The sequence below is a fragment of the Durio zibethinus genome, chromosome 26 (assembly GCF_047325235.1).
Source record: "Durio zibethinus cultivar Kanyao isolate XHJ-2024 chromosome 26, ASM4732523v1, whole genome shotgun sequence".
In the NCBI taxonomy this organism is placed as follows: domain Eukaryota; kingdom Viridiplantae; phylum Streptophyta; class Magnoliopsida; order Malvales; family Malvaceae; genus Durio; species Durio zibethinus.
In genome coordinates this window covers 522,084-538,340 of record NC_143187.1, presented here as the reverse complement: position 1 = coordinate 538,340, position 16,257 = coordinate 522,084, and the positions used below count along the sequence as shown (strand labels likewise).

The following is a 16,257-nucleotide window of genomic DNA, read 5'->3' as shown; positions in this document are numbered from 1 at the left end:
AATGTAACAGATGATTGAGGATATCATTTTATTTTTCTTTGTTCTGGATAATATAGTCTCTATAAGTTTACAGTGACTGGTAATCTCCCAAATTAGACAGCCTTTTCTTGCTCCATTCAACATTTAGACAGCCTCATCTTGCTTCATTCACCATTTCTTGGCATGATCAGTTTCTAGTCAACGAATATTTGTCTTGTTTGGGCTCCTACGGATAATAGAACCCGGGAGTTTGCATTTTCTTGGTGTTTTAATGAGCTACCGGGGCTCTCCACTTTTTATATAGAAATCCATGGTGAAGGCAAAGATTCTATTTGGTGTCATGAGGTAAGGTTGCATGAATTCAAGAATTACTCTCAGGTCTTCTCCAGGATGACTACTTGTAAGTGCAGATTTTGGTACCCATCTTTTTTATTGTACTATTAATCACTGTTTCTGATGAATCCAAATATTAATTTCAGTAGAAATCCTATGGACTGGCTTGTTTAATAAGGACGTTGCAAAAATATTCAGCAGATTTATGGAAAGAAGTTATGCACATATATTTTTGCGAATGTCTGATATCCATGATCTGTACTGTAATATCTATTCTGGATTGCCATTCTGGCAATGACAATGACAATGCAAATCTTTGTGTTGTAAAGCTGTTTTGGAGCGTAAAAGTTGTAAACTCCAATCCAATGTTATTCTCAATGTTATTGCCACGGTCTCTCTCTGTCCTTGCCCATCCCTGGTATGCTCAATGGATTTGGGTACCTCCGCGGTACTAGTTGGCCAATGTTTTCTTATCCTTTTCTCTATTCACAACAATCCTTTTCTTCTTCTTCTTCTTTTTTTTTTTTTTTTTTTTTTTTTTTGGGTATTTGTTCCTCATATGTTGTTTCTCTATCATGTTTTATAGTTTCAATGGTTTAGAAATTAACCATGTTTTTGATTTTATCAAATGATGTTACAATTTCAAGTCACAGTATTCTACCTACAATTGTGAGTCTATAGATAAACTTTTTTCACCTTCATTTATTTAAATTAAAAATTTGGAATCGACTCTGCCAATATTCTTTTGAACCCAATTATTATGTATACTTTCTTAACAATAACCAAACAAAAGAAAATAACAACTTAAAATTAATGTTCCATAAAATATGTCCAATTTCTTACACCGAACTAAAGTGTTATTTATTTATTTATAAAAATATAAATAAATAGAGTATTAAGATTATTAAGGATAATAAAAATGACAAAAAAAAAAGAAAAGCATTTATTGTGGGCTTTCGGCCCATCAAAAGAAGGGTCCTTCACCTCCGCACACTATTAATTGTTCGCGTAGAGGGGAATCAAAGAAAAAAAAAAAAAAAAAAAAACAAAGGGAAGAAGGGAGCTAACCTAAATATCAGAGGGGCTCAGCTTAAGGAAAAGGAGAGAGATGAAGACATGGATATGGGAATTTGGGGGTGAATGGGAGAATGAGAAAATGGCAAGTGTTTGTTCATTGGAATTTTGGCGGTGCAGGCCTACCTTCATTGCTCTTATTATTATATTTATACTCCTTTTTCATCTTTCCAAGAAATTTTCCTCCAAATTCCTTCCAATATCAACATCATCTTCCTCTTCTTCATCTCCCTCTTCATCCCTTTCAGATTCTCAATCAAGGTAAACTTTTTTATGCCTTTTCTAATCTCATTTTCAATTTCTTAATATATTCTTTTCTTCTTATTTTATTTGCTCAATTGTCTTTTTTTTTTTTTTTGATAAATGGTTTTTCATCACTTTTTTACTTTCCTTCACTTTCACTCTTTCGCAATTCCTAAATTAGTTTCTTTTTAAGCTTTTCTATTTGCTTTCCTATTATTATTTTGGAAATCTCTCAAGTGAAATAAAGCTTTTTTTTTTCTTTAATTTGGTCTTCTTTTCTGCAAATTTTATTGTCAAAATGGAAAAACATGCTCTTTATTATGGAATATTTTATAATTTTTTAAAAACTCGTTTGCCTTTAAATGTGGTGGGAAAATTTTTCCTACGGCGATCTCCATAAATTCAACTATTGGCACTGAAAAATTAGCATTTTTTTCCTGCTAAAATTATTATTATTATTATTATTATTATTATTATTATTGAGGAGGGTTTTCAATGTTACCTTGATATGTTCGAAATTGGCATGTCAGTTTTAGCTCATTTGGAACTTGTGTCTGCTACTGTAGAATCCCGGAGATTGTGTCTGATTCAGATTTGAAGTTTTTAATTGATAATTTGGACGAGAAGCTTAATGAGGACGAGAGATGGGAGAATGTAATCGATAAGAAAAACAACTTTCTATCATACAACACAAAATGCTGCAGGCCTAAGGTTCTGTTTACTTTCCTTTGCTTGGTTCATTTCTAATAACAGTATAGTGAAGTGATATGAAATTCAACTTAAGGTTACTCCACTTTGACTCGGTGGAACCTCTCCAGCCTTGTTCCCATGCAGCTCTTTGGCTTTCATTACTTTATGATTTTCTGTTTTGAGAGAACTTTTGTATTTTACACTTATTCATTAACTGCCACGGCTGGGAGTTATTTTTATTTCCATTTACAATGTTCTGTTGTGGCCATTTAAAATTCAATTGAATGTTTATTTACAGGGCCTATTGCATGATTTATTTATCTATGTTGTTTTATGAGTTCATTTAAATCGGACAACACATTTTTTGTGGACTTTTCTCCAATGTAAAGTAGGTCGTGTAGCAAACTGAAAGTTGTGTTTCTTGTTGTTGTTTGCAGGATAGAACACTGAAATACCTGAGCACAACAGTGTTTGAGAGTTGCTCCCCGGAGCTTCTGAGGGACTTCTATATGGACAATGGTTATAGAAAGCGGTGGGATAAGACCATACTTGATCACGTGCAGCTGCAGATGGACACAACAAAAGGAATAGAAATTGGTCGCACAATAAAAAAGTTTCCCCTTTTGACACCTAGAGAATACATACTGGCTTGGAGATTGTGGGAGGGAAAAGATAGAACATTCTATTGTGTTATCAAGGTGACTGTCACTGAACATAGTCTTTTATTATATTGAATTTTTATTGGTATTGATTACTGCATTGGCATGTGCATGCAGTTAGGATTGCATCTCTCTCAATCTCTTCTTATCTCCTACTTTGTACCATCTGACATGATTTATCTGGTTAAAATATGTGAACTACAATAGAAGGGTTCTTGACCAAGAAATTTGATATCCATAACATCTGAAATTGTTGGAGTAGCTCGTGGAATATTGTAATCTCATGGAATGGTTTCTGGAAAAGCCTCTATTGAGTTCAAGAATGGTGGTAGAAAAAAGCAAGGATTCTATGATTTTCAAATTTGCTTCCCAAATTTCATACAATCATTTCTAGAAGAGCGACTATTGAGTTAAAGAAGGATACTAGATAACAGGAAGGATGTTATGATTTTCAAATGGGAACATGAAGCATGACGATGATGTTGACCCACCCTCCTTAAAGAGTGGAGCTCCCACTTTATCCCCTTAATCCACTGTACCAAAAAGAAAAAGGAATTTGCTCCACGAATAATTTGGCTGTTTTATAGTAATATTCTTTTTCTGTGCTCACTGTCTCATCGTGATTGTAATTATTGTTACGATTGACTTGGAATGTGAACATCCATCAGCACCACGACAGAAGAAGTATGTTCGAGTGGTATATTTTAGATCTGGTTGGCGAATCAGGAAAGGCAAGTGCCTATTATACTCTCTTGTCCTTAACCCTCACAATTGAATGACAATGCATTTCTTAATTCCTGCCAAAGTTTGTTCTACTAGAGCTCAAGGCATAGAAAATATTAATCATTCTTGATAGGGGAATAAAATGGAATAAGGGATCTTGTACATGTATTCTTCTTCTTCTTCTTCTTTTTGTTCTTACTATTTATGATTCTGAGGTTTAATGTTATAATATACAGTACCTGGTAGAGATGCCTCTGAGATCAGAATGTTTCACCAAGAAGATGCTGGTCTGAATGTGGAAATGGCAAAACTGGCATTTGCGAAGGGCATATGGAGTTATGTATGTAAGATGGATAATGCACTACGCCAGTATTCTGTAATCAGCCATCCTCTGACTAGCCCAACTGTTTATGCAGCAACTCTGATTCATCAGGTCTGCATTACTATATTCAACAAAAAACTTCTTTCTGAAATGTTGTCATGTTTAGCAATAACTTATGATCATTTTTATTTGGTACTTCACTTTCGATAGAAAACTACTTAAGATAAATTGTTACAACTTTGCTAACCTGTAAACGTACTTAACCAAATTTATTGTTCTCTATACCTAAACAAATTTATTGTTCTTTATAAGAATAAACCTCTTTATCTTTGTTCCTTCAAGTGACTTGAAGATTAGTGTTTCTGAGAAATGAATGCGATAGGTTATCTAATCCTTAAGGCTGAGGTAAATATAAAGAAGCATGGTCTGAGACCATGTAAGGGAGCAGCCTCGGTAGAGTTCCCCAAGGCTTGCACAATCTTACCACACCTATGTACAACTCTATGCAATAAACGGTTATCTGACCTTGTAGAAGTTTGAAGAATAGAAATGTATATATCCAGATCATTTGGATTTTTGGTCAGCTCAGAGTCTTCTGTCACATTGTTGAGCAATGTAGACTCTGATGGTCTACCCATATGGACTAGTCATCTAAACTGAGGTTATATCTAGTTTAGTTCCTTTTGTTGTCAAAATAGTTTGTTGAAATAAATTATGATTATGGAATCAAATAATTAAACTTCTGGTTCTTTTATTCAAAAAAAAAAAAAATTTCTGGTTCTTTAAGTTATATTATCATGGATCAGTTAAAGAATTGATGACTGACATTGTCGTCTGCACATAGGATTCACCTGAATTAGACACAGTAAGTGCCATTACTTCACCAGCAGTCTCTGCATCAGTGGTCATTCGTGAACCAGTTAATGGTGAAGCCAGGGAGAAAAAGTTATCAAGAAGACCATCAAAAATGTTTATAGCAAAAAGTTTGCTTCTACTTGGGGGTGTGATCTGCCTTTCTCGTGGTCACTCTTTCCTGGGTGCTAAAGTTACAATGGCATACATCTTAACGAAACTGAGAAAGAGTGGTGATTCATCAAGCTAAAGCAAGCAAAGTTTAGGCACTTGACCTTTGTTTCATGTCTGCAACTAATTTCGATGGTTTTAATAACGGCTGGTTGTGTGATGTCATGATGTGAAGGAAATTTTATTCTGTAATTATCTGTTTTGGAAATTGTATTAATATAGTCAATTAGATGATGCTGATCAATGCAGTTTGTGAACTTTAAGCTGCAACATTCCAATTACAGCTTAATCACACAGGCGATTTTGATGTAGAACTTGTGTGTGGTAGGCTGATACATGTATCGGGGTAATGATTAGGTCTAATTCAGGAGATTGTAACATGGTTGCTTCCTCTTCGATCTTTAGTTCTACACCAGCACAAAGAACTTGGAATAGCAGACATCAGGCCCCGGTTATGCGAAGATGAGACAGCTAAGCCTAGTTTTGTCAAAGAAGACAGACTGATTTCCTTTTTGCAATGCAGGTTACAATGTGTTGTATTTGAATTGCGCGATAAATAACAAGTTTAATATATGAAAAAGGAATGGTTACAAGAAGAGCATGCATTAACATAAACCTGCCGTTTTGCTCTGGGTTATATAATTTACGATAGCTTTCGACCCAACTTAAATTGAAAACCTTATACTTCTTTAAGAAACAAATTGAGTGTCACAACTCTCTACCTATGTTATTTAGTTTGCTTAACTGTTAACTATTTTTTTTTTTTTTAAATTACACTTATAATCACGTATTATATTCATATAATTAATTATTATATTATTAAATAATTAATTAATTACTGAATAAATAATTAATAAATTATAATTTTAAATAAAAAACCAAATTTACTTACAATTCAACTTGAATCTAAGATTTTAAAGTTATAAATTTGAATTGTCTTTTCCGTACAAATTGGTTACAATTTTTTTTTTTAATCTGGTATTTGAGAAGGGGAAATTCGAGCTCCGTCCGATTTACAAAATTCGAATTATGATTTTAAGTAGGAAAGCTAAAAATAATTCATAGTTTGTCGAGTAAAAGAAAAAAAAAAAAAAGACTATTATACCAATTATGAAAGTTAAAAATAGTTCAAACCTTTAAGATTTCAAAAGTTGGATTAATAAAAGACACATTATTCTTAAAGGAATATTACAAAAATCAAAATAAAAAAGCGAAACATGTTTTAATCTTTTGATCTCTTTTATACTATGTTTAGATTGAAGGGAAGCGAAGGAAAATAAAGGAAAATAAAGAAAAATAAAGAAAAGTAATGGAAATAGAAAAATTTTTCATTTGTTTAGATTTAGGGATTTAGGGAAAGGAAAAGAAAGGGAAAAAAAATTGGAAACTCAATAAATTTTGATAAAGTAATGAAAATAAAATTTTTTTTTTGTTTGGAAAAATTTTAATTTAAAAAAAAAGCGAAAATTAAATAATTTTTGGTTTTCGTTATCTTTTTAATATCCAAAATTAGAGAAAAAATTAAAGAAAAAAAAGTTGAAAAAATTTTATTTTTATAAAAAAAATTATTATATTTAAGAGTGTTCTAAAATTACAAGTAATGAAAAATTATAATTAAAAAAATTATTACAATGAATCTTTTTTTTTTTCATTCTTTATCTAAATAATAATTTTAAAAATTTTTTAATTAATTTTAATTATTAGTACATATATCTTTTCATTTTCTTTAAAAACTTTTTTTTCTTTATTAATATTTAATCAAATATTGCGTTAAAATTTTAAAATACAGTCCATAGAAGAACAAACTCTTTACTTATTTGTTTTTGAAAATACGCTTAATAAATATTTGGAAGGCACATAGCCGGGAAAGTATCTGTTATAGCATAAAAGGTTATAGTTATAGACGGCGGGAAAAAGTGTAAGAAGGATCCGAAAAACGTTGAAAGGTTCTTATTTTTCCTCAGCTTTCGCTTTTTACAAAAGCAATGCCATTCCCTCCCTATCTCTCTCCATTCTCACACCATTGCCAAACTTAGCCATCCTCTGAGGAAATTCAAAGGAAAAAGAAAAGAAAAACAGCCTAGAGACTCCAATAGAAACAGAAAAAAGCTAAGGGAACCAAAAACGGTTTTTTTTTTTTTTCTCCTTCAGAGGTTATCATCATTCATGTTTATTGTTTCCTCAGCGCCTTCTCCACCACCACCTCCTTCGGTTTCTGCATTCGATATAGCTAAATCGTTGAAAGGAATAGAACCCCACATTCTTCTGCTTTTTCCTGGGTTTTTCCAGGAATAGGAACATGCAGCATTCTCTTGTAGGATACTTGGTTCTTTTTCTTGGGGCCCTGATTTCGTTGGTCCATTCAAAGACAGATTCCCCGGATGGTATGTGCCTTGTTCGACTTCAATGTTGTAGAATATTTATGCTGCAATTCTTTATATCCATGCTTGCTAATGATAGACGTATCCATGTTTTTGCTCTATTTTTTGTTTTTTTGTTTTTACCTTTATCTAGATTTTAAAGAATACAACAAACATATCATATTTGGCCTATGCTATGGAGATAATTAGATGCTAATTTGCATGCCAATAATACATGTATGTAACTCATGAAATAGGTCCCTTTTCTTTGTGAGAAAAAAATTGCAACACTAATTTTTTCTGATCTTCATTTATCATATGTTTTATTTTCCCCCCTACGAGCATCAGTCTTTTTGACTTGAGAACTCAGATTTCCGATGCATCAACATAAACATAAATCTTTATACATCACAATTTTGACGCTTGTTAATTGTATTTTGTAGTTACTGCCCTTAATGTAATGTTTAAAAGCCTAAATACTCCATCACAACTAACTGGTTGGAGAGCAAGTGGCAGTGACCCTTGTGGTGATTCCTGGGAAGGGATCAAATGCTCAGGCTCATCTATAACTGAAATGTATTATTCTTCCCTATTATCTGTCTGGTGAAGCAATCTTGCATTTTTCTATATTCAACAGGACACAAATGGACTTTCTGAACTGTTTTTTCTTTGGTTAAAATTTTCCAGAAAGTTACCTGACTATGGACTAAGTGGACAATTGGGGTACCAGCTATCAAGCTTGACTTCAGTCACTACCTTGTGAGAATTTGCTTCTAGAAATAGGCAAACTTATATGTTATATTTTCTACTTCTTTTCTATTTCTTTTTCCCTGTTAGAGAACATAATTTGAAGGCAATGCATTTTTGTTCATAGTACAGTGATTTGAGCAAGAACAACCTCCATGTTGATATTCCATATCAACTACCTCCCAATGCTGCAAACATGTAAGTCAGCTGAACTAAATTAATGAACACGAAAACTTTTTCTACTTTTTGTACTTTTGCTTGGCAATCCGTGTTTGTAACATACCTAATGGAGTTCAGTCTAATTTTGTGGCCATTGGTTTTCCTGTTTTGACGTTGTGTTGCTTACAGCTTTTGAAAACTGTGTAAATTATTATTTAGCTACAATTTTTAACTAGAATAGGCAAAATTTTTCCTCTTCTATGTTGCTGGTAATGCTGAAGGTCAAGACCAACACCTGTTGTCTTTCTAGCTTTACTTAATGAAATGATCTAAATAAGGTTAATTTGTTTTAATGCAACAACATATGTTTTTGATCCAAAAGATGGCAAAGTATGTTTTTGATCACTTTGATCTTCACCAATTACAGCTGCATGTTCATATCCATATCCATATCCTAGTTTGAGTTTCTTTGATTCTCTATAATATCACACATATCTTATGAGCTCAATATGCAGAGACCTTTCAGAAAATAATTTTAATGGTAATGTGCCTTACTCGATATCTCAGATGACCAACCTCGAAGACATGTAAGTGAAATATTGCTTCTTTCTATTTTCATTACAATTTCATCAGTTGTTACCATGTCTAATTATTTGGTTGGTGGCTACATAAATCTTAGCCATAATCAACTGAAGGGGCAGTTGAGCGATATGTTTGCAAAAGTTCAAAAACTTAAATCATTGTAAGTATTGCTGAAAAGAAAAAGCCGTTTCTTCTATTGGTAATTTACATACTTTTCCTGGAAAGCTAAGGGCCTGTGTAGCTTTGAAAAATGTTTTCCACTTTCCATCTCTATCTTTTCTCTTTTATATATTTGGAAAACCTTGTTTTTGAATTTTCCAAACTCAGTTTTTAACTTTATTTTATCAAATCTATTTGGAGTAAAAGTGAAAATGGGAAATGGAAAACAATTTCTAAAATCAAACAGGCTCTAAGGTTTTCAATTCAATTTGATAGGATAGCTTCTAACTTTTACAGGAGGCACTAAACTTCTGTTAGTTTTATGTGATTTAACTTTTCTTTATGACACAGCATGAAACCTTTTACTTTTTAAGTGCCTAAGACTTTTCTTCCTTTAGAAAAAGTGCCTTAGACCTTAAATACCATCACAAAAGTTGTTTTATGCAAAATATGCAGCTTCTGAAAAAAATTGAAACAGAATTTGATGGGATCATAAGATTGAATGAATTTCCGAGTTTCTGATAATGATGCCTCAACTGAGTAGGGGCCTTTCCTTTATACGAACGAAAAATCTCAAAATAGGAAAATTTTCAGACAAATGCTGAGTAGTGACATGGGAGCATATAAGGAGCTAGGTGTTGAGACATTCATGAGAACAAAAATGCTTTAAATCTGACTTTCTGCCTGATATATTATTCCATTATCAGATGAAATGCAGTCCATGTAAATGAACTAGGATGCAAAACAAGAGTACCTAAGTAAAAGCACAGGGATTGGAGTATGGACATCAGTAAACTGTCTTACTTAAACAAGAACTAAGCCCCATTATGGTATCAAGAATTCAAGATTGACAAAAGGAAAATGGAAACACTATAGCAAGCCTTAACTTTCTTTCTTCGTTTTTTTTTTTTTTTTTTTTTTTTTCCAGAAATCTGTTAGAAACTCTCTAATGTAAATCCTTTGCAATTTGCTCTTGCGCTTCTTTCTTGTATTCTATATTTTCAATGTAAATGAAACAATGTGCCTCTAGACATATTTCTTACTAACATATGAACTGACATATAGTGATGTATCCTTCAACCAACTGTCTGACAAGCTGCCAAATTCTTTTGCAAATCTTACAAGTTTAAACACTTTGTAAGTGGAAAAATTTTCCCGTTCTTTTTTATCTTTACCTTTTCAAGTGCTTTGTTGCTAACTCTATTTTCACTTATACAGGCATCTACAAGACAACCAATTGACTGGTACACTAAATGTTCTTGCCGACCTTCCTCTAAATGATCTGTAAGTAACCAGCAAATAAAATTTGTAAAAAATGACGGTTTTCAATTCTTCTTTTTCACACATTGAAGCTGATGAAAAATCTAAGAGACCTTACAATATCGATCCACCTTCTTTTCTGGCAGGAAAGTTGAAATAACAAATTTACTGGATGGATTCCTAATGAGTTGAAGGACATAGACAACCTACAGTAAGTATCCTACAAAATTTTCCTTGTTTATTCTTGCAGTGCTCTAAAAGTTGTTTCCTGAGTTGCAATCATCTTTTTGGAAGAACTGGAGGAAATTCTTGGTCAACTGGGCCAGCTCCCCCTCCACCTTCTGGTGTACACCACCGTCATCCCGATGAAGAAGAGGAGAAAAGTCGAGGTGGGCAGAAATCTGTTGTGAATGCCGTATTTATATCTGTATCATGTTTAGGTGCACTCCTGGTGGTCGCTCGTCTTATTGCTGTACTGTCGAGGAGGCCATCTCCCCCGTCCTCACATTTTCTCGATGAAGAGAAGATCAGTGGACGTAAAGGATTTACTCCCTTAATTCACAAGAGTTGGGCACAGAATCATATGTTGGCATTTTAAAAGACCCGAAAGGTATTCAACTTTTTTCTGTGGGTTTTGCATGTAACAATCATAAGTAGAGTTGCCTTTCTAACTGCTTGAATCATGCTCAATTTGCATAAGAATGCAAGACTTCTTTCCATGTTTCAAGTTTTTGCAGTATATGCTTCTTTTCCTACACGTCCATGGTGCCAATGAAAGTGTGTGAGTCTATATATATATATATATATATATATATATTTGTAACTGTTGTGTGTATTAGTCCGTTTGAGCAATTTACATTTGCTAAAAGATATGAGGTTTAATTCTTAATAATCTATTACAAATAAATTTTCTGGTTTTGGAAAAAATGGCTTGACAAACTTTCAAGCAGATGTTTCTTGCTGTCACTCCAAGATTTCTACAATGAATAGGGTTTACATGTTTAAGATAGATTTTGACTGATTACTTCACGTCATTTTTGGCCTTTTTAGCATCTTTTGATTGTTTGATAACTAACTAAACAATAGATATGAAGTCTTTGCAAAAATCTCCGTCAATGGTCCTTAAGCATTCAGTTTCAGGTCGTGTGTCCTTCAGTGAAAATGAGTTTGCAAGCCGCCTGAAAGGCAGAAGAAGCACCTCTGTTCATGTTGTACCTTATTCTTTGGCAGATTTGCAGAATGCTGCTGGTAATTTTGCATCGGGTCGCCTTCTGGGTGAGGTTACCATTGGACGTGTTTATAGGGCAAAATATCCAGATGGAAAGGTTAGCAAATATGTTTCTCTCCTTTTCTTCTTCATTTCTTTTCAAATACATTTTAAGATGCCATCTCATTTGCTCCTGTATATATATTTGTATCAGGTTTTAGCGGTGAAAATGATAGATTCCTCACTTTTTCAAGGCGAGAGGCCACAAGGATTTTTAGAAATTTTTACAAACATCTCAAAGCTTCACCATCCTAACATTGCTGAACTTGTTGGCTATTGTTCAGAACAGGGACATAAAATGTTAGTTCATGACTATTTCAGGAATGGCTCACTTCATGAGTTCCTCCATGTGTCAGATGATTTCAGCAAACCGTTAACTTGGAATACCAGAGTCGGAATTGCTTTAGGTGCAGCTAGGGCTGTGGAGTAAGTGAATACATCCCTTTGGTTTCAATAGTTGGGTATCTTCTTTTTATTCCCTCTTTCTTTGTATTGATTATATTGAACAACAATCAGATAACCTAGGGATTTTTAATCTGTGATGTTACTTTCTATTTTAGTAGATGTTCACATTCATTCATAACTTGGCTGTTACATTAAAGAAATCATCTGTATTTTCATCAGCAAATAGTAATGGCAGTAGCCAAGTTGCAATTGCTCCTCCTCTATCCTTAACCAATTTAAGGTGGTACTGAAGCTGATGGCATGAATATCATTTTTCACTTTTATGCAATTTGTTCAGCAGATGTTGTACCTTAAGTGATTTTAAATACTATACAACAAATATGTAGCCAATTTGATGAATTTACAAATTTCTTTTAACTTTTGTACAACATATTTTAGCACATGGGGTTGGTGTACGCTTCAACTTGTTGTTGTAAAACTTAACTTGAATGGTCAATCTATATCTTACGTTTGCCCAGTTCTGAGTCTGAATTGCATCATGAGCTTGCTGACTGTATATTTACTGTAATTCTAACACCATTCTTCTTATCTTAAATGATTTTGCATTGTCCTGTTAAAAACTTTTACCTTCTTTGTGAGTGATGATACAATATCTTAGAAATGTTGCAGGTTTTTACCTTACATTTAATCCTGCGGTGAACATTGCTTTGTTCAGGTATCTCCATGACATTTGTTCTCCACCTATAGTTCATAAGAACATCAAGTCATCCAATATTTTGCTTTATCTTGAACTCAATCCTCATCTGACTATGGTGTGGCAAACTTTCATCAGGTTAGAGTATCTTGAAATCCAATAGATTCTCTTTTTCTATTTGATAGAGAATTTTATGTCCTTTGCTCAAAATTTGGATGGCGTTGCTCAATTTTTTTTTTCAATTCAAATGTACCTGGAAAGCGATCTTAATTTTTACTAGATGCATTAAAAATATGCCTGCTGATGACTGGATCATAATAAGAATCGAATATGTTAAGCAAATTCAAGTTGTTATTCAATTCCCTTTCTCCTAAGTAGCCATATTTGATGATCTGTTGTGCTTGACAAGTAGCCATAAAACTTTTTTCTAAATATGGAATGAAATTACAAACGAGAGTCTTAACAATATTTTCCTTTGATATTAAAAGAAGTTAAAATATTAGTCCTGCATGCAAATGTATGCAGTTTTTGTTAGAGGTTCCTGTTTTAGGAATATATGGAAGCCATTTTTCTTTAGTATTTTAGCCATAAACACCATCTTCAAAAAAAATTAATATTTGCTTAGAAACAAGTGTTAAGTTTTCGTTTCAATTCTTTTCAGCGTACAAGCCAAAACCTGGGAATGGGATACAATGCTCCAGAATGTACAAGGCCTTCAGCCTATACACTAAAGAGTGATGTTTACAGTTTTGGAGTGGTAATGTTAGAACTATTGACTGGTCGGATGCCTGTGGATAGGTGAGGCTAAATCACTCACTCAATTTCTCATCGTTTAGCCAAATGAATTTTAGTGTATGAGTTAATTCTATCGTTGCCTCTTTGTATCAGTAAAAGACCAAAATCAGAAGAGTGTTTAGTCAAATGGGCCAGTCCTCAGCTTCATGACATTGATGCACTGGCAAGAATGGTTGATCCTGCCTTGAGGGGACTGTATCCTCTGAAATCATTCCCTCCATTTGCTGATATTATTGCCCTCTGTGTACAGGTGGGCAACAATGTTGCAATGAACAAAATATCCTGGAATGTTACTGATATTTGATTTTATCATCTTCCAAACAAGTTGTAACAATCTTTTCTCTCTCGGTATCTTTGTTCAGTCGGACCCTAAGCTTCGACCTCCAATGTCTGAGGTGGTGCAGGCATTGCTACGATTAGTTCAACAATCAAGCATAAACATGAGAGATGATTTTTCGACTTCACGACGGACAGAGGACTCTGACTACTAATTTGTTTGATCCTTTCCATTGTTATGTATAAAGTAGTAGCAGATTTAAGTGAAGTGAAGAAGAGTACCTTTTCCATTTTCATTCTATTTATCTTTTTTCTGTGTTTTCATATGTATTAGTAACATAGAATCTTTAGGGTCTCTATTTTCTTTAGTTAGCATATCTCTTCTCTTCCATTTTCTGTTGCATAGTTTGGAGAAATGAAGTAGAAAATTTTTTTAAAATCCTTTTCTATTTCACTAGAAGAACAACATTACCTGAAAACTTGAAATTCATTCATTTAAATTTCTTTGTAAAACTTATCGCTGAATTAAGAGATAAGAAAACCAAACCAAAGCTAGTTTAGTCTTTGTCCTTATTTAAGATTTTCCTTTCCTTTGTCAAACTACTTCTAAACTTCATTCATATAACATTTTTTTAACTTGGAAAAAAAATGTGTAATTTTTTACAATGACACATGATCTTTTTCTTTATCTTCAAGCTATGGCTGCCTTTGTACAAAATGTATATATCTTTTGAGCATTGATTATTTGGTTGAAAAAATCCAGTTCTGCATAAATGGGCAGGCAGATAATGATAACAACGAGAGATAAAAGTCTCATAAATGAATTTCATACGAGTCCACAATAACTTACCATTTTGGTCCTAGCTAGGGAGGCCAATCATTAAAAAGAAAAGCCAACCAGTCCAGAATAGACTTATCAGAGCTGTGTTTTGTCAGGTAAAGCCAACCACAATCACCCGCTTTCTACCTTTTTACACTTGCATTAAAATTCACAAGCCTATATATGATTTTCTCTTGTTATAAGATCAGACAAGTTGCCTAGCTCAATTTGAAAGTATATTATTAAGAAGAGTAATTTTTTTTACTCTTCTTCTTCTTTAAAAAAAAAAAAAAAAATTCCCAGTCGAAAAGATCATGAGAGGAGATAAAATCGGAGAGGGATGAGTCAAAGTTTTGCACATATTACAAAATTGTTTATTATATTTGGATTTTGTCATTTTTATTTTAATTTATAAAGGTTATAGTGGCAAAATCATATAATTTTTTTTATTTTTTTTCATTTTTCAACTCTATTAGGTAATGAATGAAAAAAAATAATTTCATTTTTTGTGTTTCCACTTTTTCCTCTTTCAATTTTTTATTTACATTACCAATTAACAACTAAGAGTCTGAAACTTTTATTAAAGTACTATTTGAGTAAAATTTTAAATCTTAAACTCTAAAATAATTATTTAAAAAATATTTAATTTATTTAAAAATTTTAAATTTTGTGTGTTTAATTTATGTAATTCAATTTATCAATTTAGAGTTTATAATGAGATTACATTTATAAGGTTAGATAACACAGTCAAATAATTTTCAACAAGTGCTTGTGACATTACTATTACATTCAATATCACAAACCAATTAAACTGTTGGCATTTTTAAATTGAGGAATGCCATCGAAGCCAAGTTTTTAAGACATATAATAGAAATTTAAATTTCAATAGTTCAAGTAGTAAAAAATGAGAACATTAAATCACTGCAGAACGTGATTCCATTACATGGGTTTTAGTTTTTAGTGACAGTTTTTTTTTAACGTCTAGCGACATTTATAAACGTCACTAAAAGATTTGTGACAAATACCAGTTAGAGTGTCGGTTATACATGCGTCGCGAAAAATAGTGGTATTTTTTTATAAAACGCTTTTGTATTAGTGGCATTTGTATTTGAAAAATATTGTTATATTAGTGGTGTTTGTACCTTTGACACGTCGCTAATTTAGTGATATTTTTATCAGAAAAACACTTTTATTTTGATGGTGTTTGTATCACAAAAATGTCGCTAATTTAGCTCGTTTATTAGCAAGAGCGCTGCTACTTTTAGTGATGTTTTATGGTATAAATGTCACTAAATTATTCATTTAGCGACATTCTTGAACACAAATGCGACGAAATTGAGAAATGTATCTTTTTAAAATAAAAATTTTTTGTTAATATTTATTATTTTCATAAACGAGCTTAAATTCAGATACTGAAATTAATATAAACTTAATTCACGTTTAAATATGCATATAATTAACACAAAATTTAATAATTAGTATAATAACATTCAAAATTTTTTAATACATTAACAAAATAAAAATTAAAATGTATAAAATTGATGACTGCATATATTTTGAAGACTGCCAATTGATGAAGAAATTTTTTCACCTTGGTCACTAGCGTGCTTAAGAACCTATTGAATAATAGCATATAATTTTTAGTACTTCATTGTAAGCATTTTTTATATTAAAAAATATAAATATT

The 16,257-nt window shown here is 32.4% G+C and overlaps 2 pseudogenes across 1 annotated transcript; both read left to right on the top strand.

Annotated features, from left to right (window-relative positions):
• Positions 1–1,323: 1,323 nt before the first annotated feature.
• Positions 1,324–5,771, top strand: LOC111274340 (uncharacterized; annotated as a pseudogene). The gene is made up of 6 exons (XR_016334307.1): positions 1,324–1,647; positions 2,196–2,340; positions 2,757–3,016; positions 3,627–3,709; positions 3,938–4,134; positions 4,868–5,771. The product of XR_016334307.1 is annotated as an uncharacterized LOC111274340 (transcript).
• A 997-nt stretch (positions 5,772–6,768) lies between these two features.
• On the top strand, positions 6,769–14,086 carry LOC111275454 (protein STRUBBELIG-RECEPTOR FAMILY 5-like; annotated as a pseudogene).
• The last annotated feature ends 2,171 nt before the right edge of the window (positions 14,087–16,257 follow it).